The sequence below is a fragment of the Ursus arctos genome, unplaced genomic scaffold, assembly GCF_023065955.2.
Source record: "Ursus arctos isolate Adak ecotype North America unplaced genomic scaffold, UrsArc2.0 scaffold_28, whole genome shotgun sequence".
Lineage (NCBI taxonomy): Eukaryota > Metazoa > Chordata > Mammalia > Carnivora > Ursidae > Ursus > Ursus arctos.
Window position 1 is genome coordinate 37,663,376 of NW_026622963.1, and position 27,722 is coordinate 37,691,097.

Sequence of the window (27,722 nt, forward strand, 5' to 3'; positions counted from 1 at the left end):
GATCTAACAACAAGATAGAAGTTTGTTGGAAAACATGTACCTTTGAGAGGAGTGCAGGACAGGGGCAGACATGTCAGGCTACCTCAAATTTCTGTACTCCTTCCAAACGTGTGACCCTGTATTTTATGGGCCCTAAAAAGTTGGTATTTCTGAAACATTCCAGAGGTTTAGAAGGGCAATTAAAAATATTCAAAAACTGGGACGCCAGTTTCATGTGCTTCAACAGTGCCATAGCTCCTGGAACCAGATCTCAAAATCCCCACACCTGGTATCTGTCTCTTTATGAACGAAGCTTCAGTCTCCCAGCTCTGACTAGGAGCTTAGAGCAAGTGTTTCCCAAATAGGACTCTAGCTCAGACCTTTCTCCAGAGCTGTCTGCTAACTGGATATTGGCTATCTCATCAACTCTGCCAGTAAAAAGATCACGGAGTGACGGTGGGGCAGGGTGAACGAAGAGAAGCTAGCAGCTATGTCAGAAGAACACGAGGAGCCACAAACGGAAGTGAGAGGGTCCATGATAAATGCTTTCCCTGTCCTGTCTCCTCTGATCTTCACAATATCCCTTACAAGTAGGAACTCTTACCTCCTCCATTCCAGAGACGAGGAAACTGAAGCTGCTCAAGTCAAACCACTAGTAGGCGGGAAAGCAAGGATCTGAACCCAGGGAGTCTGACTCCAAATCCCAAGTACCTAGACATGTCGAAACCCCAAGAAGAGATGAGATACAGACTCTGACGGGTGAATTGCGCTCTCTGGTCAATTCAAGAGGCATTTCCTGAGCACCAAAGTATGTGCCAGATACTACACACACACACACACACACACACACACACACACACACACACGATGATCTGGATTCAAATTCCTGCTTTACCACTTACAGCTATGCAACCTGAGTAAGCTTCCAGCTTACCCAATGAGTCAAAAAAAAATACGCACAGATTTACATATACACATATACATATAGAAAGAAAAACAGACAGGAAAAGGAATATGATAAACAAATGGGACAAAGCATAACAACTGAGAATCTGGGAAAAAGAAGTAGGAGTTCCTTGAACTATTCATCCAACTTCTATGTTAAGTTTGAAATTAAATCAAAATAAAAAGTTATAGAAAAACTCACAGCAGTATCAAAATATAAAAGTATGTGATCTGCTCTGGTAGCATTAACTGCTTAGGTTTAGAAGCAGAGTATATAAATGGTTGACCCAGTCCAAGATTAGAAACTAAGAAAGTGACTGAAGAGGGACTTGCAGCTGGAAAGGAGGAGGAAACAAGAGACTGGGGGTTGATAAAGCTTCAGACTAAGTGGTGGGAAAAGGAGGAAAGCTGGAACGACAGGAGGCTCCAGGCAGAAGACCCATACTAGCATTCCATGTTAGAGGTGTCTGCAGCTGTCTGAGAAGTATAAATTCGCCCCCCCAGCCCCATGAGATACCACTTCGTATCTACCAGAGTAGCTACGCTTACGAAAACCGACCACACCAAGTGTTGGTGAGAGTGAAATTCAAGTTCTCACGCTCTGCTGCTGGGAACATAAATGATTGCAGGAACTTAGGAAAACAGTTTGCCATTTCTTACAAAATTAAACTTGCAGTTATCATATGATCTAGTAATTCCACTTCTGGGTGTCTATGCAAGAGAAACAAAAATGTATGCCACCCAAAAAATCACACATACACGTTCACAGCGGCATTCAGACTAGCCGAAAGCTGGAAACAACCCAATGTCCACTCGCTGGTAAACGGAGCAGTAACACGTGGTCTACATCGACACAAGGAATACTAACCAGCAATAAAAAGGGACAAGCCAAGACCACCCAATGAGGGGAAGGGGAGTCTTTTCAAGAACCAGTGGTGGGAAAACTGGATCTCCACATGCAAAGGAATGAAGTTTGACCCTTACTCTATACCATGTACAAAAATCAACTGAAAATGGATCAAGGACCTAGACATACAAACTATAAAACTCCCAGAAGAAAACATAGGGCGAAAGACTGGACGCTGGATTTGGCAATAATTTCTTAGATATGACACTGAAAACACAGGTAACAATAATAGATGATTTGGACATTATCAAAACTAAAAATATTGTCCATCAAAAGACACAATCAACAGAGTAAAACAGCAACTCACAGAATGGGAGAAAACATGTGCAAGTGCTACTGTCGGATAAGGAATTAATATGCAGAAAATATAAAGAACTCCTACAACTCAACAACAAAAAATCCAACCCAACCCAAACACGGGCAAAGAAATTGGACAGACATATCCCCAAAGACGACATACCAACATATGACCAATAAGCACAGGAAAAGATGCTCAACATCACTAATCATTAGAAAATGCAAATCACAACCATAATGAGATACGTCATACCATCGGGATAGCTATTTTCAAAAAGACAGAGGAGTGTTGGTGAGGACATGGAGAAGCTGGAACTCTTGTGCACTGGTGTGGCAATGTAAAACAGTATAGCTTCTATGACAAGTTTGGCAGTTCCTCAGAAAGTTAAATGTAGAATTACCACATGATCCAGCAACTCCACTCCTGGGTATATAACCAAAAGATGTGAAAGCAGGAACTGGAACGATTATTTGCCTCCCAGAGTTTACAGCAGCATTACTCACAACACCCCGCATGTCTGCAGACAGATGAATGGTTCAACAGAATGGGATATATATACTCACAAGGGAATATTATACAGTCTTTAGTAGGAGTGAAATTCTCGTATGTGCCACAAGATGAATGAACCTTGAAAATCTCATGCTAAGTGAAATAAGCCAGATACAAAAGGACAAATTCTGTATGATTCCACTTACACAAAGAACTTCAGGAGCACCTTGGCTGGCTCAGTCAGCAGAGCATGTGACTCTTAATCTTGGGGTCATGCCCAACATTGGGCATAGAGCTTAGTTAAAAAACAAACAGACAAAAAACAAACAAAAAAAAGAACTTCAAATAGTCAAATTCACAGAGACACAAAGTAAAATAGTAATTACTGGGCAGCAGGGATGGGGAGTTATTGTTTAATAACGATGAGAAAAGTTCTGGCGATGGACAGCAGTGATGGCTGCACATCAGTGGACATGCGTTTAATGCCGATCCACTATACACTTAAAAATGATTTAAATGGTATATTTTTATATGTGTTTTACTGCAATAAAAACCAAAAAGATCAAAGATAAAAGAAAAAAGGACCAAGCTAATGACAGATGTTGAAACCTGGATGCACATAAAGACATGCTGGTGACAGAAGTCAAGCTCGAAAGACCACATTAAAATATGTAATTCCATTTACATGTTGAGAAAGAACAAATCTACAGGGACAGAGAGCAGATATACTGGTTGCCCAGGACTGGGGTTGGGAATGGGACTTGTTTACAAACAGGCTTGAGGAATCTTTTCGGGGTGATGGAAATGTTTAAGTGGAGTGTGGTAGTAATTACATGACTTTGTGAATTTATTTAAAATTACTGAATTGAACACTTACTAAATGGGTGAATTCTGCGGCATGTAAATTAGAATCATTAAAGAAACTAACATACTTTTCTTGTGTGGGTACAGATAAACTAGCTTTTACACAAACTAGCCCATCCTTTTGGTGAGAATATAAAGTAGTACCACTGTTCTCTAGAACAAGTTTAAAAGACTAAAATGTAGTCTTCGACCCAGAATTCCTCTTCTTTAAATTTACCCTAAGAACATCATCATGACAGCACTGTTTCTAACAATAAAAAAATCGGTCCCAAAGTAAAAAGAATACAGGGTGGTTGACCAAACTCTGGTACTTCCCGTGACAGAGCCCCGCGTGGCCATCAGCCACGACGTCCTCACCCACCGGCTTCTCGCCAGCAGCTCTGCCGCAGCGGGGCCCGTGTCCGCTAACGTTATCCCGTCAGCAATGCCACACAGCAGGCATTCGTGTTTTAAGCGAATAAAGAATAATTACATGGAAAGATTTCAAAATACGAAACTGTGATTCCTCAAAAAATTAAAAATACATTTGCATGTGCATAGGAAAAAAAAGCTTAGAAAGATATAAAGGTAAAACATCCCCTAGATTCTGAGTGAATTTTTTTTGGTCAATCCATTTTCTAAATTTTTAATAATTAACATGTATTCCACTTCCACAGCTGGAAAACAATTTCAGAGGTGGAGATGCCTCAAGCAATAAGGTGTAAGGCTTGGTCTTTGGCATGGGTTGCTAAAGCTCTGTGGATACACAAGCCAAGGGAGTTTTAAAAATTTATTTATTCAATAAGAATTAAGCATTTCCTATGTGCCAGCCCCTGTTCTAGGCTCTGAGGAATAGCTAAACCCAAATCCCCACACTCACAGAAGTGGGAAGTCACTTGGACGGCTGAATGGGTTAGAGCAGAACTTAAACCAGGTGCCAAATCCTGTAAACATGAGAATGATGTAGAGAAGGTAAAGAACAGGAAAGGAGGTATGACGGAAAGATCACCGGGTTTTTGCCAGGAAGAGTGATGGTCTGCAAACAACAAAGGGAGCTAGAAAACACAGACCTCACGCTTCTTTTAACCTCTTGGTGTAGAGTATGGCATCAGCAGCCACCAGCTGCGAGAACTACAGAAGAGTAGTGGCCTCTGGCAAGAGCAAAGCTGGAGTTTGGGGCAGGCGACAAAGAAATATTCTGTGAAGTTCAAGACCTTGTTCCCTCTAGAAAAGAGCTGTAGAGCACAAAGGAGAGCACAGTGCACAGGGCATGGGAATAAAACAGGCATGGCAGGAATGAACTGACCTCAAAATTCTTCGCCACGTTTAGGCTGTAGCTTAGGAGGCATTCTGAGGCTCAAGGATGCAAGGGGATCGTGATGTAGCCCTCAGGTGCTGGGCCAGCATGTCTCATTTATCTCTGTTCCCAGAGTCTAATAGAGAGCCATGTCTGCGTGCTAATAGTGTCAAAACCCCTCAACAATTTACTTCAAAATTCAACAGGGCTCAGTAACTAGTTTCAAAAAATACCTTTGCTTAACATAATAATTTCTTTCAAGGGAACTATCATGTGCTTTGCCAACTTGGCTTAATAACTCTAATCAATTCTGACCTCTCTTTCAAATGCAAGTTAGTAGTCAGGTCTTTGATATTTCACATCCCACCCTTTTATGCAATTATACCTGGTTTAAGCCCACATCTTCCCACTTCTTGGCCAGTCATGCCTCAATCATTAGACAGATCTCATGATAAGTCCCACCTAATCTCGTGTCTTCTGAACTAATGATTTCCAGTAACTACCTGTGTACTCTTACTAAACTCCCCTGCCTACGTTACTAACCAATGAACCTGAACACTAAGTATCTTAGATGGTCTAGGCTTAAACAGATTTAAAGAGAGGCAGAGTGACCTCAATTCAAATTGCAGTTGACTCCTACTAGCTGTGTAACCTTGAACCCCTACTTTATTAAAAGAGTATTGAATAAAATATTAAAATACTTTATTGTCAAAGTAAATACTCAAGAAAATATACACGATCAGACCACTCCCCAGATCAATAATCCAATGGCTCTCCATCACTAAGAGAACAGGCTCCTCTGGCCAGCCTATCCAGCCTCAGTCTCCTGTCATTCTGCCTCATGGGGGTCTTGAAGCTCTCAGCTTCTATGCTGTTAATCTTTATCTTGCACATGTTTTGTTCTCCAGCTACAAGGCCTACCCTATCCCATCCCTTTTATTTACTCTGGTTAGCTTTTAGTATCTTCTTAATCTTAGTATGAGTCCTTCTGCCTCTATAAAGTCTTCTCTCATTCTCTGCTCCTGTTAAAACCTGATGTCTTTTTTCCTTATATCACAAAACACTTTAATCCTCTGATTATGTTTCCCCAAGATATCATAAGTTCCTGGCATAGCACCTAGTAGGTGCTAAAGAAATCTGTGGAATATTTATCCATGTGGGTACCACCACCACCAACTCACAGGGCTAGAAGGTTAAAAATAATGAATATAAAGAAGAAAGCACAGTGCTCAGTACACCATTTTTACCTGTACCATATCCACATCAGAAATTTTTGTAAAAGAAAATTAAGGAAGGTAAAGACAGAGACTGATTAATAAATCACTACAAAAAAATTCTGAGTTTGAGCTCAGGGGAAATCAAAGACCCAGAAGACATGAACTCAGCAGAAGGTCGGGAGAAGGCACGGTCCCATCCTCACAAAGACCCTAGAGAGCTGGAACTCCACCAATTCCACCGTCTGACAGTTACTGGGATAAGGAGTACTCCTTTTTACCTCTTGCAGGAAGTCATCTGAAAGTGGCCTTGAGATCACAATCCCAAAGTTCGGGAAGATTATTAAAATTACTCAGATTACCATGGAGCTTCCCAAACAATCCTGGCAGTCTCCCCACCTTGAATATCTTTTCTTCTCCAAGCAAATCTGAATGGCAAGATCATGTACTGGTGTCAGACTTGACAACTGAACAGAGGCTCTATCACTTAACCAGCTGTTTGACTTTGGTTAAGTGGCCTAAACTCTCTATGCCTCAGTATCATCTTCTGTGAAACACAGACAACAACACTCAACTCATAATAACTGTTGTGAGGACTTGAAAAGTTAGTATGGGAACAAAGGGAAACTTCCTCAAGTTGATAAAGAATATCTACAAAATTCCTACGGGTGGCATCATACATGATGGTGAGAAACTTGAAGCTTCCCCACAAAGATCAGAAACAAGGCAAATATGTACCATCTTTTCAACACAGTACTGAAAGTACTAGCTAATGCAGTAAGACAAGAAAAGAAAACAGAAAGTATACAGATTACAAAGGAGGAAATTAAATTGTCTTTGTTCACGGATAACATGATCACATACGCAGAAAATCTGAATCAACAACAACAAAAAACCCTCATGGAACTAATAAGTGGATATAGCAAAGTTGTAGGATATAAGGTTAATATATAAAAGTCAACTGCTATCTTATCCATCAGCAATGAATTTGAAATTAAAAACATAATACCATTTACATTACCATCCAAAAATGAAATACCTAGGTAGTATAAATCTAACAAAATATGCATATAATCCATATGAAGAAAACTACAAAACTCTGATGAACAAAATCGAAGAACTAAATAAATGGAGAGATATTCTATGTTTACCCGTAGGCAGACTCAATATTGTCCAGATGTCAGTTCTTCCAAAATTAATCTACGGATGCAATGAAATCCCAATCAAAATTCCATAAAGTTATTTTGTGGATATCAACAAACTGATTCTCAAGTTTATATGGAGAGGCAAAAGACTCGGAATTGCCAATTCAGGGGCGCCTGAGTGGCGCAGTCTAAGCGTCTGCCTTCGGCTCAGGGCGTGATCCCGGCGTTCTGGGATCGAGTCCCACATCAGGCTCCTCCGCTAGGAGCCTGCTTCTTCCTCTCCCACTCCCCCTGCTTGTGTTCCCTCTCTCGCTGGCTGTCTCTCTCTGTCAAATAAATAAATAAAATCTTTAAAAAGAAAAAAAAAAGGAGGGACAGATGTCTGGCTCAGTCCATGGGGTGTGTGACTCTTGATCTCAGGGTTGTGAGTTCAAGCCCCACACTGGGTGTAGAGACTACTTAAAAGTAAAATCTTTAAAAATAAATAAATAAATAAATAAATAAATAAAATTGTTAGGAAGTTGAGGCTCACGGGTATGAAGAAGAAGGAAGAATCAGAACAAAACCCAGGTTTTGCATACCACCCATTTTGTGGGACAGGAGGGAAGAAAGGGTTGTAGGGTACTGCTGGGAGGGATACAAAAGGCAGTTAAAATTGAGCTTTGCTGAGTCTCACATAGGTATGGAAGACAGACCTTTGTGAGCTGCATGAACATGGGTATCAAGTGAAACCAAAAAATCTGGATTTAAGATACAGATCTTAGAACCATTACTATGTAGAGGCAGTTAACTGTTGATGTGGTCCTGGAGATCACCCAAGAAGGATAGTCTGAGAAGAATGTTAGGGTCAAAATCCTATGAAATTTCAATACTTTATGGTTATAAAGAGGAAACACTTGCAAAGGACAGAGATCACAAGAAGAAGCCAAAGCAATATCATCAAACTCATGGGAAGAGTTGCAAGAAAGAAAACGTAGTTAATAGTGCTAAATTTTACTGAGAAATCAAGTACACACTCAACAAAAATCTGTTGGTGGGGGAGGAAGGTGGTTATACTGGGGAGAAAATGTAAAAGGTATAAAGAGAGATAGATGGATCTGCTCCCTTTTACCAAAAAAAAAAATGTTTCAAGTTTATTTTTTCTAATGACATCCAAACACGATAAATTAGATTTAAGCCAAACAGGTTCCCAAACATCAGTTAATAAATAAGCACTTCCTAAAAGTTATCAAGAAAAATTACTTCCTAAAACATTTACCTACCTTTTATAAAGAAGCCACACAGGAAAAACACTGCTAAACTGTAAAGTTCCTCCTCTATTACACAGAGCAAAGAGACCTTGTAAATACTAAGCCATTGGTTCTAGGTTCTCTCCAGTTTTGCCAACTTACTGACCATTAAAGTTTTACCTTATGTCATTAGAGGAAAAAAAAATCACCGTATTCCCCTTGAATGGAGACTAATAGAAGCTCTGAATGGATTTAATATTCCCTCTTAGATCACTTTTTTCTAATCCTTAATGAATAAAACAGAGCTATCACTATTCTTACCTTGCCTCAATATTAGCTCATTTAAAGCATTTTCTTCTCCCTCTAGAGAACTGGCTTCTACTCTGAATAAAACCTATATACCGAAAGGCTGCTGCTCCCGGGTGCTGTCAACCAGAGAGTAGTACAGTAGACACAGCAGACACCCTCACATTACAGAAGCTCTAAGTGCTGGCATTCCCAGAGCCCCAGGAGAGCAGGTCCCCCTTTCAAATGTGATCCATAGCTAAACCCGAAAAAAAGACTGTAGTTAAAATCATTATATTTACAATTATCTTCATCTCTATTTTAGCAACAAGACCAGTCTGTTAAGATTGAAAAAAAAAATTAAATACATTTTCTCAAATTCAGAACAAAGGAAAGATTGGGATATAAATATTTAAGCACCAACACAAATTGTAAATATTCAAGTGAAACCCAAACAATTGTCCTACTCATGAATGAAGAATTTATCTGTGTAAGTTCTGATACAGCCACAAAATTTAAATGTGTGGAAAATGTGTTTCATGGTAACTATTTCACTAATTACAACTGATGAGTTTTAAGTCCTCCTCCTCCATTCCAAATGTTAAGAAAGACCCAAGTGTCTAGAAAACTCAACTCTTCACCTGTTGGCAAACAAAACAGACATTTAAAAAAGCTTTCCCCTGAAACAAACACAATGACCAGCAAAACAACATTAGCTCTTGAAGTTGGAGACCTGATGTTATCAGAAATTGAAGAAAAAACTCACAGAAAATAAGTTAAATTAAACTGCAGCTGTGCTCAACTACTGTTGCATCAGTGAGTCAGAGCTTCCCCTGCCATCTACCACTGCCTCCCGTTCATCAATTACATTAGTATCTTCAATTGTCTTGAATTTTGCTTTAAAGCAACTTTTTAAGTTTATTCTGGCTCATGAGTTAACAAGTTCATAACCTGTGCAGTTACGGACTAGCCCATTGAACACACTAGCTGTCAGGACCCCATGATCAGCAGTCATTGCCAAACAAAGAGCTCTCTTAAAGACAGACAAAAACAACAAGTCTCTAGTACTGCTCTGCGAGTGCACAGTCATCTTCTCACATTTAATTGAAAACCTATGAAATACTGGAAAGGTGCTGATATACCATTTTAAACTGTAGACCTACACATACTAATTCTGTTTCTCTACCATATAAAAAATCCAGAGATGCACAGTGACAAAGGCTGTCCACACTGTTCAGACGCAGGTGATGTTTACTGACACTACTGCAGCCCCTCTCTAAAAACGTTTCTGACAGATGATTTCTAAGAAAATATTTCTTTCAATACGTGCTTACTAGAAGAAGCACGTACTAGAAAATCTGATCTGAAGAGCAAGGCTGATGTAAAACATTAAGCCCGGTACTTACAGACACCAATACGTATAATAAGTAAAATACCCAATGAAGATATAATCGCTCACTTAAGCAGGTAAAAATTTTTCCAATTTCCTTCAGCTCGTTTTAATGTCCAGAAAATGACTTCATATTCATCTACATCTTGGAAAATGGGATTTAAAACAGTTTATTAGTTTAGGCAAAAACTAATCACCCAATCAGAGAGCGTCAGAGGCACACTTTAATAGAAGATTTAAGGGGCTACCCATTAGAGAAATTTTGAAGTGCATCCTGCTGGTGGCAATATAAACCGGTATAACCTTTCTAAAAAGCAATTTGGCTACTGAAGCGCTCATATCCTTTGATCTAGGTAAGCCCACTCAGGGAATTTTTCCAGAAGAAAAATCTTGGGAAAAAAAGAAAAAATATTTTTAAATGTACACACAGAAGTCTGTTGAATGCAATGCTATTTAAAATGGTGAAAAATTAGAACAATCTAAATGTGACACAGGCAAGACTAGGTCAATTAAGGTCCTACTAACTTAAGAGAATTATACAACTAAAATTAAAACAATTTTAACAGATGACACAGTTTAGTGAAAGAAAAATATAAAACTTCACTTATTTACAATTATGGGAAAAACACAAGAATTTGGTAAGGTACAGAAGAGGGAAAAAAAATAAGAGCACCACACAGTGATGTTCTTACGGGTATACAGTGACTTTTCCCAATATTATTATTATTATTGCTATTATTATAGTATTGTTTAAGCAACAGAACGGAAAAACATACATTTAAAAACCTCTGCACGAACTGGAAGGGGTAGCACAGCAAATACAGCTACACCGCCTGAAATGCTTAGCAGGCACCTGGGCCGATTATTCAGACGAACTCTTACACCCTCACTTCTAGGACATCAAAGAGCAACAATATGAAAAAAAGTCTCTAAAGAACACTCTGGTAGTGAAACATACTATAAATACTTCGTAAGTAAGAAATGTCAGTAGATTCAGAGATAGTTTTCAAAAAGTGTTGACAGCCCACCTACAGCTCTGCACCCATTCCCCGCTCCTGTTGAGGGTGTTTCTCGGGTCCACGACTGGAACGGATGGAGTCTGAATGAAGGAGCGAGCACTTTTACCTTGCGCTGCACAGAATGAAGTCAATAAGCTCCTAAACACCAAATCCGTAGCACACTAAGGATGCCAGCCCGCTGCCCCGTCCAGAGCACGCTGTAGTTGAGGGAGGTGCTGGGGGTGAGTCCGGGGCACACTGTAGGGGGGGTGCTGGGGTGAGTCCGGGGCACACTGTAGGGGGGGGTGCTGGGGTGAGTCCGGGGCACACTGTAGGGGGAGGTGCTGGGGTGAGTCCGGGGCACACTGTAGGGGGAGGTGCTGGGGTGAGTCCGGGGCACACTGTAGCTGGGGGGAGGGAGTGTCCTAGGAGCGGGAGGGAAAGCCCCGGCGGCGCCGACCCCTGACCTCACTCGCGCCTGGAGCCCCAGCCGCCCGCCGCCCTCCCACGTACTGAACAACCCGCTGAGTTCAGGGGCATGACCCCCTCCAGGTGTGACGGCGAGGAAGCCCGTCGCTGGAGAGGACCCCGGCCCCCGCCGCCTCTAACCACACTCGGGTTCTCAACTAGAGATCTTGACGAACAAAGTCAAGTTTGATCCTCTCAACACCTATTTCCTGTCCAAACAGCCCTTTTGTTCTGCTTCCCTGCTTAACGTTAATGTTCGGTTTGCATCAGAAAATAGCACGATGACAGAACCTAGCACACAAAGAAGCATAAAGGAGCAAAAGTGTAAAATAAAGGGTTATTAGAAGATCGGAACAAAAATCCTACCACCAAAACCTCCACAATTTTCTGTTTGCTTCCCCTCAGATTAACTTCACTTGAAGCTGTGCTCCACCGCAACCAAGCTTGAATGACAAGTCCCGCCCCCCGCACGTCTACTGGCCGCCGGGGACACTCCCCGCCCCGCGCGGGAAGCTAGTCGCTGTGATTGGACGCGGCTGACATCCATTATTTTAAAGAACTTTTCCTCGCTAGCAGGTTAGGTCGCACCCGCCGAAACCCCCTGATAAGCTGGTTTCTTAAAGAGACAGTAGGCAGTCTTTCGGTTTCCCAGGGCAGAGTGTTTGCTCACTCTTTTGTCTGCGTAAAGACGCACACAGCGAGGCGCCGAGACCGAAGTCTGACAGCCGCAGCGCTCACCTGCAGTTCTGGGACCAACCGTTCAAAACACAACGCTCTGAGCCTACGTCATTTTAGGTTCTACACAGCCAGGAAGGTAAAGTGAAGCTCTGTAAAGACCCACTCCCTTTTCAACAGAGTTCACATGTTGTCTGCAATTTTTCAAGTGGCAACAGAAAATCCACTGCAGAATTCTGCCAAACTGAACAAAACCAGTATTTTCTCTAAGACTTAAAAATAGGATCATTTAAGTCATGGAAAATAGATAGCCCTGAAACACTGAATAAAAAACACTTTTCTGCGCCATCTAAGTTACTGCTACTCTGTCCTCAGCATCATCGCAGGGTAAAAACTGGGGGCCCTCAAACTCTGATTTCTACTTACAAGTGCACAAACATCTACAGGTCTGACGTGCTTTCCTCCGTTGAGCGCGCAGCCACTGCAAGCGGACATCTACAAAAGGGAAAGGCAACCTGCCCTGAGCGCATGAGCTGGGTGAAGTTCAGGATGATTGTAGTTGTTTTATTTTTCAATTACTGCTGCTTTTTAAACAAGGGTAGGCACGATCTGGCAGCCTCCTTCAGCATTCATTAATTTCAGGGGGTGTGAGCACCCCGGGGTGCAGCCAAAGGCAGGGAGACTCCTCTGAGAAACTGAGCCACAATAAATGTCACCTGTGGAGAAAAGACATCCCACACAAGCACTCTGATTTTAAATAGTGACTTTGTACATTACTAAGTTTGCTGTATTTTACTATGTTTATTTTAATTAGACCTGCTTATGTTTTAATAGCTTGGCCCATCAACTATTTATTACTCTGACATTAACCATTACCTGACTTGACTAAATGGCATTTAACTTATTCAGTAAAGTCTAATTTTCACCTCTACCAAAATTTTAACTGATTTATAAAAATAAATCCAAAAAAGTAATGCAAATTAAAGTGGATTCTTCTCAAAAATACCTTCAGTAAGTTATATAAAAATTTTTAAAATTAAATGTACAGTTTTCGAAAGTTCAAAATCTTGCAAGCATTTTCTCTGAAAGAAAATCCATATATTAGAACAACACAAAGCCAACAAACTTGTTTTGAATACAAAGAGAAGTCTTGTATGAAACTGAAAATTCACATAATTGCAACTAGACATGAATATGGAGTAATACCCTGCAGAAGCCCAAACAGCTGCATCATCTATTATGCCTTTTAAGTGGACAAATTGAAAGAGCCAATTCACAGAGGCCTAGTCCCAAGATGCTTTGCAAGGATTCACTGCTCTGAATGCCCAGTACTTCACGAGTCAAGTTCAGGTTTTCTTCCCACTGTGTGGACAATCTCACAAAACAACACTGGAAGGAGAAGAGGTACGGGAGCAAATAACAGAAAGAATACATAATTCGAGTTATAGCATAAAACTTGGGGGGGGGGTTTAAGATGGCCAAAATTTGACAGGACTATAGAAAAAGAGATGGCAAACATTTAAATCTTAAAATTGGAAAGCATAAAATTAGTAGACAGTTACAGAACCAAAAAACCTTTGTTCTGACATCAATTTTTCACTTCAGAGTTAATTATTTGTATAAAACAGACGCATATTACATACACTAAAATAACACTGGGATCACTCTCAACCTATAATCAAAAAAAGAAAAACAGATGTGGTTATACCAGATTGTTCAAAGATCTCTAGGACCTACTTGAAAGAACTTCATGGTGATAAATATCATTTTAAGTGGTTCACAGGTTAAAAATAAGGGGATTTTATTTCACTTCTAAATCAGTAGCAGAAGAAAACAGCAAAAATAAATAAAAAGAAAGCAACACCACAACCAAGATTATTTGGAAACAATATTGCTTCATAGGAACAAGAAGCCTGCAAAAGTTCCAAGGCTCCCTGATTGCATGTGACAATACCACTTTTTGAACATCAAGTATTCTAAGGACTTACTGTGTATTCATGGTGGGGGAGGAGCTCAGAAGCCTTCCCAAAACTATCAACTAACAATGTAGAAGATAACAAGCCAGAACAACTTGGTCTCATCTCACTTTAAAAAGACCCTCTATGAGGAGTAAGTACCTAGACTATTAGGATTAACTTTTGGTAGGTACAGAACTGGGTGAAAGCTTCCTCAGAATTTTAAAGGACTGAGAACAACTCAAACTATTCTTCATACAACAGAAATTTTTTTTTCTTCTTTTTTGTTATAGAGACAGCCAGCGAGAGAGGGAACACAAGCAGGGGGAGTGGGAGAGGAAGAAGTAGGCTCATAGCAGAGGAGCCTGATGTGGGGCTCGATCCCAGAACGCCGGGATCACGCCCTGAGCCAAAGGCAGACGCTTAACCGCTGTGCCACCCAGGCGCACCCATACAACAGAAATTAATCCTTGGCATCATCCCTGGGTGCTAACAGGTGGGTTTATGCAATAACCGATAAAAGGCTCAGGCTGACATTGATGGAGATATGGTCTCAAAATCCCTATATAATAGAGAAAAACAAATTTAGAAAAATATTTCCCTGACAAACACACATTGCTTACAAAAGTGAAGCATGTATTTGAGTTTGCAACTCCTGCTGCCCCCTAATTCATTAAGGGAAAACAACACAAGGGGAGCAGTGGGAGCAAGAGGGAAGGGTAATGGCCCAATCAGCAAAACACTAAACACAAAGGAAACATTAAGGAAACAAACAGATAGGAAAGCATAAACCAAGCTGAGGTATCTTTCTATAAGACAATAAATTGTTTTAAGTCTACAGGGATAAACAAGGTCACCAACAAATGTAAACTAAAAAGGAACAGGAATCACAATATCGAGACCAAAGTATAAGGAAAAAGCTTTCCCAATACTCATTAAGATTTAATAGCCATAAATTTTCATGTGCCAAGTAACATAACACTGCCAATCTAAGTAAACTGTGAGACATAGTAAAGTGATGAAAACAGATCAGCAGACTCTAAGTTCCCTCCTCTCTCCTTAGCAGCTTAAGCTAGAAAAAAATAAACAAAAGATGAAAAAATACATGATCCACTCTAATTATTTAATAAAGTTAATTTTTATATAGCTATCAAAAAAAAGCTGCTTTTTTCAACAGTAATGGAAAATTTTTAAAAATTATAGTCACAGAAAATGAACACTTTTGAAAAGCAGAAGCTGAACAGGTAACATCCTCTGATGACCACACAGTAACATTCAAAGTTAACAGAAAATTTTATGAACTCATCAAAGGTTCAGAACACCTACTGCATGCTGGGTACCACTAGGGGCTGTGGACCTCCTGGCACACTGTCCCGCCCACTGTGGAGACTTTGGGTCTAGAGTCAGACCACTGTTGTCCCACAGCAATGTCATGGGAACAGCAGGTAATTTTCAGTGTTCTTGTAACCACATTACAACATTAAAATAGTTAAATTAATTGTAGTAATGTATTTACTTAACACAACTCACATAAAATAGCGTTACTTCAATATGTAATCATTTTTAAATTGAGATTTTTCTTTTTTTTTTTGTAGTAAAAATCCAGTTCATACTTCGTGCTTATGAAATCATTCAGACTTGTGATATTTCAACAGCCAGTGGCTACTTAAATTTATATCTCTGCTGTCCAGTACAATAGCCATTAGCCACATGTGGCTACTGAGCAACTGGCATGTACTAGTATGACTGAGGAACAGAATTTTTAGTATTACTTAATTGTAATGGATTTAAATAGCCACAAGTGGCTCTCTACCAGCTTGCAAATAACAGCTCTAGCAGAAGGAACAGACACTAAAACAAATCACATACACTCAATGAATTGCAGTTATTACAAGTGTTTACAGAAGAAATGTTCAATATGAAATGAGTAAATACAGCCAACAGAGGGCTTAACCTCTTTTGCCAGCATTAAGGAAGGATTCTTCAAGGAAATCACAATGAAGCAAAAGGGCACAGCATATGCAAAGGTCTTGAGTGGAGAAAAACTGGAAAATTCAGTAGAAATAATGAAGGAAAGTACCAAGGGGTGAAATCATCTTAAATTATTTGTAGGAGACTGATTTGGGTCACAGAATCCAAACAGGGTAGGAAGGCAGAAAAGTGGAAGCAGCCCTCTCTCTTGGAAATAATGTAAGTCTTCCCAAGAAGTCTTGCTGCACCCACACTGCTCACTCGGTGAACCCTAGTCTTTCCACTCTTCTGTCAAATCCTAAATCAAGCCAAGCTCTTCTGTCCTTTCTGTGCTAGCAGTTCCCTTTGCTTGAAAAACTTCCCCCAGCTCTTTCTTGATCTTAGAACTCAAAATCACAGTTCCAAATTTTCTATAGGACAAGCTTCGGGCTCAAAACTGTTTATAAGGCAATTTTTACAAAAAAAATTTTCCAAAAGAAATTCAGTGTGCATTATTATTTTTATGTTTATTTTTAATGTTCTGACAGATCCAGGAAACTCTTAAAGACAACTCCTCAAACAAACCTTGGTTCCACCATTAAGCTTTTAAATGTTAAGTCCTCACAGAGACATTCTCAGGACATCCACCTAGCACGTTCCAATCTCTATTGGCACACCATTATTTCTTTCCTTCCTAGCCTTTGTCAACATCTGAAAACTCTTTATTCTTTGGTTTGTTAATAGCATAGCTTTCCCAGACTCTGAACTCAGTGAAAGCAAAGGCCCTGTGAGTTCACCATGGAAGCCTCAGCACTGGGCACAAAGTCCAGGCAGCAAGGAGCAACAGCAGCAATGAGGGACAAGTAAATAAATACAGATATTTTTACATGTCAACATTTAAAGAACATAGCTAAAACTACACGCAAAGCAGAACATAATGGCACTAAAATTTTTTATTATACAACATAAAACATTGGCTGTAGAAATAGAGTTTTTTAATTTAAAATTTCAAAACCCCAAAACAACCTGCAGACCCTAAGGAATCAACTAAAAAACTCGAGAAGCGACAGCCAAAAATTTGGCCAGGAAAAGGGAGGGAGACTTACAGTAACAAAATGAAAACATATTACTCCCAATTACTAAAACAATGTGTACTAGTATCAAATCATGAATACTGAATAAAAGCTAAAAAGAACCCAGTATAGGGGCGCCTGGGTGGCTCAGTTGTTGAGCATCTGCCTTCGGCTCAGGGCGTGATCCCGGCGTTATGGGATCCAGCCCCACATCAGGCTCCTCTGCTGGGAGCCTGCTTCTTCCTCTCCCACTCCCCTGCTTATGTTCCCTCCCTCTCTCGCTGGCTGTCTCTCTGTGTCAAATAAATAAATAAAATCTAAAAAAAAAAAAGAACCCAGTATATATACATATTCTTTAGTATATAATAAAGGTAGCTTTATTTCAAGGCAACAAGAGCAAGATTTTTGTTAATGGGACTAAAACAACTGATTATTAAGGAAAAATAAAGTTATTTCACTTCACGTATGATGTCAAAACAAATCCCAGAACAGAGAGAGAGAGATGTGAAAACGAAACCGTAAAAGAACTAGAAGAAAACAGTTATTTGGGCAGGAGAACCCATTAAATATGAAAGTAAAGTAGGAGCCATAGAAAGGAAGTATTAACCTAAATTTCTTAAAAGGTAAATACTCTTTCAAATAACAACAACAACAACAACAACACCCTAAGCAAATAAAGAGCCAGGAAAAATATCTGCAGGATGTGACAAAAGACTGCTATCCTAAATATATAAAAGAATAAAAAAGGTACTGCAAATATAGGACACTGCCCCAACTGAGCAAAAGACAAATTAGAAATACAATACCCATTTCTCCACTCGTCGTCATAATTAATCTAAGAAATATATGATCAGTCTTATGAAAAGGGAAGGCAGGATAGAAAATATTCAAGGTTTGGCAAAGATATGGAGGAAATGTGTATTCTCTCACATTTTCGGTCAAACTTTCTACTGGTTTGGTCAACTTTATGTTAAATTTTTAAAAAAGATCTGACAGTATTTATAAAAAGACAAAAAAAAATGTTCATATGCTTTGACTCAGTCACTGTCACTATAAGACTGACTGAATCCCAAATAAATGAGAAATATGTAGAAAGACTTAGCTCTTCACCACACTCTAACAGTAACAAAAGGATGAAGCAACAAGTCACACATGAAGGTGACTAATTACAGGAAGATGAAATGCTATGTACCCTTACAGAATCCTATGTATGTGGATTTCACTTCTGCTGTCAAGTAAGAGACAACAAGCAAATGAAGCACTTCGGATGGCAGATTCCAGAATGAAATGAAGCGGAATCACAGGTCAGGGAACTTGGTCTGTGAAGGCATCTCCGAAGCAGTGACATTTGAGCAGACATACGATTGAATGTGCCAGGCAGAAAAACACGACAATTTTAAAGAAATAAGCGTGGCATGCTCAAGAATCCCCAAAAGACCAGTATAGCTGGAGGTGCATGAGTCAGGGGGAAAGCTGGCAAGGCTGGATGGTCTAGAACGGCACCATCCAACTCACAGCCACAAGTCATGTGTGGCTGGCTATTTGGCACTTGAAACAAGGCCAGTCCCTGATGCACTGTAAGTGGAAAATATACATTGGATTTTGAAGACAAGTCTGAAAAAAGTTAAGTAAAATATCCCATTAATAATTCCTTACGCTAATCATTTACTGAAATCATAGTATCTTGGGTTAAGTAAAATATATCTCACCGGTTTCTCTCTTCCTTTTCTTAATGTGGCTATCAGAAAGTTTTAAATATTTTATTTATTTATTTGAGAGCTGGGGAGGGGGGAGAGAAACTCTCAAGCCGACTTCTCGCTCAGCATGGAGCATTATATGGAGCTCAATCTCACAACCACGAGATCATAACCTGAGCCAAAATCAAGAGTCAGATGCTTAACTGATTGAGCCATCCAGGCACCCCTGGCTATTAGAAATTTTCAAATTACTTATGTGGCTCCCATTATATTTTCATTGGACATTGCTGGTCTGGGGTACAGGTGCCAGAATAAAAAGTTTTAGTTTTAGTTTGTGTATAGTAAAGTCATTCGAGGGTGTTAAATGATTGTTCCCGCATAGGAACGGCAGGCAGACTGCAGCAGAGCAAGAGCTGAAGCAGGGATACCAGTTAGATGACTACTATTACCACCCTCAGTACAACAAAGTGTTGAGATGGATCATATTTGGGATAAGCTCTGAAGGTAAGGGCAACCTAGTGTTGTTCAGAATCCCACTTCCAATTGTTTAGAATATACACAAACAGAAAGACTGGGGGTATACCTGCCAAAACTTTAACAATGGTTATTTAACCTTTGTAACTTTCTATTCCTTCCAAGAGTGTGGGGGGAAAAACACCAAAAACACATTGCCCTTAATATAAAAATGAGGCTTTTTAAAAACTTTTAAGCAGGATAAATAAAACAGCCCTACCAAAAAAAGCACCCTGATATGTGTCTGTAAGCTACCCCTGCTGGTTACAACAACAAAGCATCTCTACTCCTGCACCTTTAAAAACAAGTTATTTGAAGCTATCTATAAACTCCCATTACTTACACACACCACTTTCCAGAAATTAATACTGTTCCCCACTTTGTCAGTGCATTGCTGTTAGCATGGTAAATAGCACATCACTCCAGAAGCACACCTCTCGGGGCATTCACAAATCTGAGGCTAAGGAACTAAAAAGTACTTAAATGTGTGGTGAGCATATCCTAATACCCACAACACATCTTCCTCCAAAAATGTCCAGGACACTCCCCATGTCATCCCACAGAAGAGCACCTTGGTCCTAATGCTTTTCCTTAAAGGCTCTGCCATTTGATACCAGCTTCCCTTAACCAAAGTCTGCAAAGCTGGAAGGATAGATCTAGGGCAGATTTCTCTGACCGTAGTTCAGTAAGGAAGAAGAGAAGTTTTAGGTAATCTGCCAGAGATGACAGAAAGGGGGGCTGGCACACAAAGACTGATTTATTTGTGTTTTTTGTACTTATATTTACTTCTGCATTAAAAAAGTAGATAGCAACTAGTGCCTGACTTCTCCCAGAGTGATTTCAAAGGAAAAGACTCATGATACATACACATTGACAGGACTCTGGGTTTCTTTCAAACGCTCAGAAACTATGAACCAATCATGGTGGCTCTGAATCTTCCCTGGACGCCCCACACTGTCTCCTGCAATCGACACTATTTGATGCCGAGGAACCCTTGCAGGCGTGCCCCGGGAGCAGGAAACAAGCACTGTTCATGGGGCCCAGCCGCTGAAAGCCATGAGTTTTAAGAGCCCAGGAGTCATGGAGGATGAACACAGCGCTGCACGGCCACAAAGTCATCCACGGTCCTGGTTGTCTCCACCAAGCTCGAAAGAAAAGCACTCCAAACAGCACGTTGTTTGAACATACAAACGCATGTGATGAAACTGTATTTTTTTTTTTTTTAAAGGCAAGGCCATGATAAACACGAAACCGGACGGAACTGATTTGCTAGGTGAGGAGGCCGGGGCACAGAACAGATAAGACCCTGGCGAGCAGATGCCAGTTTGGGGACGGTTCCAACTCTCGGTGTGGGAGCAAGCAGTCAGCGATTTTTCCCTCCACACCGCATCTTCATACTCTTTTTCAGTACTCCTCCGCTTTAGAAAAGGCGGCTTTATGGAAGTTTGCTGCACGCTGAACTGCCCATACAGAGAGGGTCAACTCCCAGGAAATGGTAACTACCCCCTCGGGCTCCCACACCCTCCTCCTCCGCCCCTGGCACCCCTGCCGGCCCGGATTATATTGTAAAAAGTGCTAGCAGCAGAGTGAAGAGGCAACCTGTTGCATAAACGTTTAAGAGTGCGTCTTTTGCAGAAAAAGAGCATTTTCCCCCTGAAGCTCTGGCCCGTGAATCACAGGCAGGTAATTAGCCCCGGGCTAACCTCGGAGGTCAACATAGCTCAGTCGGGAAAAGGAAACTCCGACTGGAACCCTAGCTCGGGGCTCAGGGCCAGCACTTAGTGCGGGCTCCGACGGCCCCACAACTTTCAGCGCGCACCGGGGTCCCGGGGCGCCCCCGCCCGGGACCTCCGCCCCCCACACACACCGGGAGGGGCGAACGCAGGGGAGGCGGTCTGGGGTCGCTCGGGACCCCTGCCACCCCCACACACTAGGAGGGGCGGCTGCAGGGGGGGTGGGGGCGCTCGGGACTGCTGCCCCCCACACCCAGAGGGGAGGCTGTAGGGGAGGGGATGTGGGGGCGCTCGGGACCCCCGCCCCCACACACACCCGAGCCGCAGGAACGCGCCCTGACAGGAGCGACCGCCCCCAGCCGGGGCCGCGGGCGCAGCAGGTGGAGGCCCACTCTCCCCTGCCCCCCCGCCCGCCAACTGCTCGGAGCAGGGGCGGGGGTCCGCGCGCGCAGCCCCCGGCCCGCCTTGCCCGCCCGCCGTCTGGCTTCCGCTCGCCGGTCCGGGAGCGCCCCGGCCGCGCCTCAGCCGGTGGGGGAAGGGAGCGGCCCCCCCCATCCCCCTCAACCCCCCCGGTTCCCCGGCCCCGGCCGCGCCGCTCACCTGGCGGCGGCCCTCCCCGCCCGCCGCGCTGCCCGCCGCCGCCGGTCGCCGCCGGAGAGTGGGGACAGGTGAGGCCGCCGAACCCCAGCTCGCTCCGGCTCCGCCGCCGCCGCCGGCCGTCCGTCCGCTGTTTATTAAACTTTTCTGTTTGGTTGTTCGGCCTGTGACGCGACCGCGGGCCCGAGCTCTGCGATTGGCCGGCGCCTGGCGCTGACGCGGCGCCCCGCCCGCCGCCTAATTATTACCGGCCAGGCGGGGCCGCTGGGCGGGCACGCGGGGGGGGGGGGGGGGCCGGGGCCCTCGGCGCGCGGCGATTGGCCGGCGCCCCCCGAGGGGGTGGGGCGGAGCTCCGGGAGGAGCTTCCTCGGCTGTGCTCGAGCCGGTGCAGGCGCGTGGGCCGGGGGCGTCTGGTGGCGGTCCTCGTGTTGTGTGGCGGTCGGCGTGGGCCCCTCCGCTCCCTCGCGGGGCGCGGCGAGCTCCTGCCCCGGACTGCGGCGCCGGAAAGCGTGTGTTCCACCCGTCAGTCTTGCACAAGGGAACTCCGAGTCGGCCCCACGTGCGACCCCGTGCCCCCAGCCTGGCGAGAGCAGGGTCCGAGCTCGGGGGGCGCCGCGCCACCGGGTCCCAAGGCCTGGCGTGCCCAGGGCAGCGCGTGCACACGGTGCCACGCTCACAGTGCCACGCGCACGGACGTACGGGTGCCACGCGCACGGGCGTACTGTGCCACTGGCCCCTCTCCTGAGACCCGGGTCCAGCAGAGCGGTGCGGGCGGCCCCCCATCGTTGGAGGGGCGAGCGCCGGCGGGAACCTCAGCCCCAGAGCGACTCGGCGTTCAGGCTCACGTGCAGCACAAGCAGGAGGCCCGAGATCGAGGACATCTGTCCTACCTTGAAAGAGGGTGGGGCCGACAGGTAGGAGCAGACCTTGACTCGAAGGTCCTGTCTGTTTTTAGATCTGATGTTTTATTCACCGTGACGTTTTTACATTTATTTTGATGTTCAAAAAATATAGTATCAGGATCTTCTTTATTTTGATTACTGAGCTTTTTGGTGCCCCTTTACATTTTAAGCTTGAAGTGAGTATCTCCCTGTCCTCACCCCAGTCGGGTTTCGCTTTGGAGAGAGGGATTTTGGGGGGACTGGCAGTGTAAAGGGTAGGTCTTTTGCAGATAGGCCTTGGGGATAAGAAGCGGCTAACCACTAAAAAGGTACAGGTCAGAAGGGAGTCTTCAAAGAAGAGGTGGCATTGGGTTTTGGCAATGGAGAGTGCATAAGGCTTGGCCATGCTGGGACGGAACGCAGCATTTCCCTGCTCTCCTAAGAGGCTGGAAGGTAGAATTCGGGTTTGAAGAACAGTCTGATGTGTTGTGAGGTGACAGACAGGGCTTCAGGGCGAGGTGACAAATGTCTAGTGTAAAGTTGAGCCTGGTATCAACAATAGGAGGGGGGCAGTCCCAAACTGGAGGGAGCTTGTGCAGGGCGGAAAGGTACTTAAAGGGTGTTTTTAACAGTCATCCAGATTTAAACACAGACACACCAAAGGTAGGTTAACCCAAGAGAAGGGGGTTTTGCCCAAGGATCTCATCTCTGATAATGGAGACCAGGTTATATTGGAGACTAGAGAATGTTTTAGGGTCAAGTAGTAAGTCTTAAAAGCCAAATTGAGTATTTGACTTTGGTGGGAAATGGGAAGTCCTTTATAGAACGAAAAGAACCGTAGGAAGGAAAGGAAATGGTGGATTTTAACAAGTTGGTGGGTTCTGCTGGTACCAGGAATAATTTTGCAGCCTGGGGTTCTCTCAACTGTTCACTGCCCTCTCGTCACTGAATAGTAGAACTACATGGAAAGATTTTAGGGTTTTGGCCACAGTTTGCATCCCTGGTCAGACGCATTTTTGGCTCAGGGACAATGAGCGATACCCACAGCCTCCCTGGGTCTCAATTTTCTGTTGGTGTGGGAAACACCAGTGAACAAAACAAAGACGCCTGCCTTCATCGATTTTTCATTCTAATGGTCAAAACACAGAGTAAGTATTTGTGTTGTGACTTAGAAGCTGGTAAGAGGTATAGACAAGAAAATGCAGGCCAGGATGGAGGGTGGGGGGCAGGTTGCAGTGTTCAACACAGTGGTCAGTGTAGGCATGGCTGGGAAGGTAAGGTCTGAACAGAATTGTGAGAGGTGAGGGTATAGTCCAATGAACAACTGGGAGAAGAGCCTTCCAGACTGAGAACGGTGAAGCGGTGGGCTGGAGGCAGGTGAGCTGGGTAGACGCTGCTATGAACATTTGTCTACAGGAGTTTGTGGGCGCATACATTTTCGCTTCTCTTGGGTATGTACTTAGGAGTGGAACTGCTGGGCCATGGGGTGCTTCTATTTGTCACTTGAGGAACTGCCAGATGGCCTATCCAAAGGAGATTCGCTATTTTACATTCCCACCAGCAAGGAGTGAGTGTTCCAGTTTCTCCACACCCCGGCAATACCTGTGAAGGGCTGTCTTAGATGGGGTGATGGCCCACCCTAGTGAGAAGGAAGTGGAATCTCATGGTTGGGATTTGCATTTCCCTGATGGCTAATGATGTTGAGCCTCTTTTCATGTGTTTATTGGCCCTCTGTGGATTTTCTTTGGAAAAACGTCTATTCAAATCTTTGCTCATTTTTAAATTGGGTTATTCGTCTTTTTAATTTTGGGTTGTAAGAGTTCTTTACTATTCTGAACACAAGTCTCTTATCAGATATATAATTTGCAAATATTTTCTCTCATTTGCGGGTCTTTTCACTTGCTTGCTGGTATCATTTGAAGCCTAGAAGTTTTTAGTTTTGCCTTATCCTTTTCTTAAGTCCTCCCCTCTCCAACATCCAATTAGTCACAAATTTAACTGATTCTGCCTTAGAAATATCTCTGAAATATACCCCCCACACTGCCCTGTACACCCCCTTATTATTTCTCACCTGAATCTAAGCAAAGCCTCCACTCCTCTTCGCTTCTCTATTCCCCACCCAGGTGGTCTTCCAGCTGCTTCCAGAGTGATCTTCCTGAGCCACAAATTGAGCAGGTCAGACAGATGTGGGCTCCCCATTGCTGCTGGAACAGTTCTCAAACTCCTCCAATAAGAGTCCCCACAGCACTTTAAAAGTTCAGGTTACAGGTCCACGATCTGGACACAGTCAATCAGAATGTCTGGGGGATAAGCCTGGGCATCTATTTTTAATAAGCCCCCAGGTGATTTTTGTTCTCAGAACTTAGTTATGCCTACCTACAACAATGGCTCTAAACCAGGGGTGATTTTGTTCCCCGGGGGACATTTGGCAATGTCTGGAGACATTTTTGGTGGTGATAATGGGGGGGGGGGGTTGTGCAGCTATCACCAGTGACACTAGGGGTGCTGCTGGCATCATGCAGTGCACAGGGCAGTCCCCCACCAAGAACTGTCAGCCCTGAATGTGAATCATGCCACATTGAGAGCCCTGGCAGTATTTATAGAAGATAAAATATGAATTTCTGCATTTGAGTCTGGCCGATTGGTCCCCAACCCTATGAAAGACCTGTCGCTCTGTAAGAACCATGGCCAACTAAGTAGCTTACAACAAGGATTGACTATTTCTCATGACTCTGCGGCTGGCCTCGCCAGTGCTCTGGCGCAGAGAAGCTGCCTGGGACCGTTGAGCTGTACCCCTGTTCAATTGGGTCTCTGATTCCATGTGCTTTCAAGGCATGGAGGTCTGGGAGATACGAAGGGTATGAGCTTGGATGCCACTTCTGCTGTGTTCTACTGATCACAGAAGGTCACAGAAGGTCACAAGACTGATCCAGATCAAGGGGTAGGGAAACAGATCCTACTTTTTAAAGCGAGGAACTTGCAAAGAGTTGGTGACCATGTTAATCCACCCACCAGCCTACCTTTTCAATACTCTCCCCAGAGCCCACCTCCTTCTAACCTCAGTGGGGCCCTGCCAGGGCCAGACCAGACTCTGAGGCTCCGGGCAGTAGGGGAGGAAGTACCCACAGAAAAACTTTACACAGACTCCCATTAGTGCTTGCTCTGACAACTTTTCATCAGAGTCTAAGCCAAAGGTTTTAGTCTCAGGATCCTCCTATATTCAAAAACTACTGAGGACCCCAAAGAACATTTGCCTATGTGGGTTACATCTATCCATATGTACTGCGTTAGAAATTAAAAATGAGATGTTTTAAAAATAAACATTAATTCATTTAAAAATAGTAGTAACAACCCTTTTACCTGTTAAAGAACATTTTCGATGGAAATTAGCCATATTTTCCAGAATACGCGTCAGTAAGGAGACGCCATGCTACATTTGGGCCCGGAAGGCCACAGAAGGCTCAGACTTGTTTCTGCACTCTCTCTGTTGCAGTATCACACATCATGTAGCCTCTGCAACGCACCACTGTATTCTCATAAGAAAGGCAAATCATGACAGTGTTATAGTGAGAACAGTTTTGACCTCACAGACCCCCTCAAGGGGTTTCAGGTACCCTCCAAGGGTCCATGGACCACACTTGAAGAACCACCCAGGGTTCTTCCAACTGGCCCAGGCCAGCAGCTCTCAGCGCCATGGACAGGCTTCTGCCCATCTACTAACATTCATTACATTCATTCATCAGCCCTTTTATGACCTTCCCCTTGTGAGTGCACCCTCTGCTTCCCCGCCCCCCCCAAACTCCTACTCATCCCTCAAAACCCACTGCAAATGCCTGCTGCATGCTGAAGGCTTTCTTGACTCCTACAGGCAAAGTTAGGGCTCCTCCTTTACGTGCTTCCACACCCTTCATCCCTCCTCCTGCAGTAGAATGTACCCTGTGAAATCGAAATATATCAGTCTGTGTGTTTGCCTCCTCTCTAATTAAACCAGAAACTTGTTTTTCTGAAGTGCCGGGTGGTTTTTTTCTTTTTTTTCATATTGGAATGAGATGCAGGTTGTAAACTGATCCATTTCCAAATCACTAACCAAGGACCCTGATGAATGTTTCAATCCTCCCCTTCCTCCTGGTTTTGTTTGAGGCCTCCGTTATCATATACTAACTTTTTGTACATAGTAGATTTTAGATCTGGGCTTTTCCACTTGCCCAGCTGTGCCTCAGCCGTATGTCTGGTTTTAATGAAGACCCATGGTATGTGAACCCCATGGCCTCAGAAGAAGTTTTAGTGTCTAGGGGAGTCTGTCCTTCCATCTGCTATAGCTCTTTTTCTTCTGAATTTTATTAGAAATTCTGATCTGTTCGTGCCTCCAGGTTAACTTTGGAATACCTTTGACAATTTCCAAGAAATACCGTGCCAGGATTTTAACTGGGATTCCATATGCTTGAAACAGTTTGGGGGAGCAGGGAGAGAAATGTGTATCTTCACAGAATTTGGATGGCCCATCGAGAGGTCTGCTGAGGAAAAGACGGTTTCCTTTTTCATTTATTTAGCTTAAAAAAGGCTCTCAATGTATTTTGTTTCCTCAATTTTATGTAACTGAGTGAAATATTAAAGAGAAATGCACACAATCATAATATTTCTCGCTAATAATTCACTTGGGTATATTATGCTTTGTGGATACTGTAGATAAAATTTCACTTTTTCCTATATTTTCAGACTGGTCATTGATAATATATTATAATTGCTACTTAATTCTATGCACCTTGTTTTATACCTAATCATTTAACCGATCTTTTAAAATAGTCCTTAATAATTTTTCAGTTGATTGCTTTTTTTTATAACAAAACAGTATTTTCATTCTTCCTTTACAATCAAGATACTTTTTATGTCTTACTGCTTGCAGCCAGAACTGTCGACGCCAAATTAATTAATATTGACAATAGACGACACTACGAACTAATTTCTGACAAATGCTGGTTTCTTTGGAATAAACGCTATTTTTAAAAAATGATGCTAAAGGAGTAGCTATGTTTATGTTTCTAGGCAGTGTGTCTTTACGGCTGAATTTTCCCCCTCTGTGAAGATCATTGCAAAGATCATTTTCATATTTGACCTGTAGTGTAAAGTAGCAGATTAATAGGCCTCCTTACGCTGATTTTTT

General features: G+C 43.0%; 2 protein-coding genes across 11 annotated transcripts in view; one reads left to right on the plus strand and one right to left on the minus strand.

Annotated features, from left to right (window-relative positions):
• The window catches only part of ZFAND6 (zinc finger AN1-type containing 6), a 68,184-nt gene extending 46,370 nt beyond the window's left edge, over positions 1 to 21,814 (minus strand). For 2 of the 10 annotated variants that reach the window (XM_048220381.2, XM_048220377.2), the window contains exon 1: positions 11,854 to 12,496. The gene's annotated coding sequence lies outside the window, so the exon portion shown is untranslated. Of the gene's footprint in view, positions 1 to 11,049; positions 11,140 to 11,853; positions 12,497 to 12,588; positions 12,613 to 21,683 lie in introns of those variants that run through there. The other 8 variants (XM_026510604.4, XM_048220376.2, XM_044388454.3 and 5 more) reach the window with 8 other exon arrangements.
• Positions 21,815 to 22,078: 264 nt separating this feature from the next.
• The window catches only part of BCL2A1 (BCL2 related protein A1), a 55,373-nt gene continuing 49,729 nt past the window's right edge, over positions 22,079 to 27,722 (plus strand). Inside the window, exon 1 of the mRNA XM_026510608.4 lies at positions 22,079 to 22,594. The gene's annotated coding sequence lies outside the window, so the exon portion shown is untranslated. The remainder of the gene's footprint in view (positions 22,595 to 27,722) is intronic.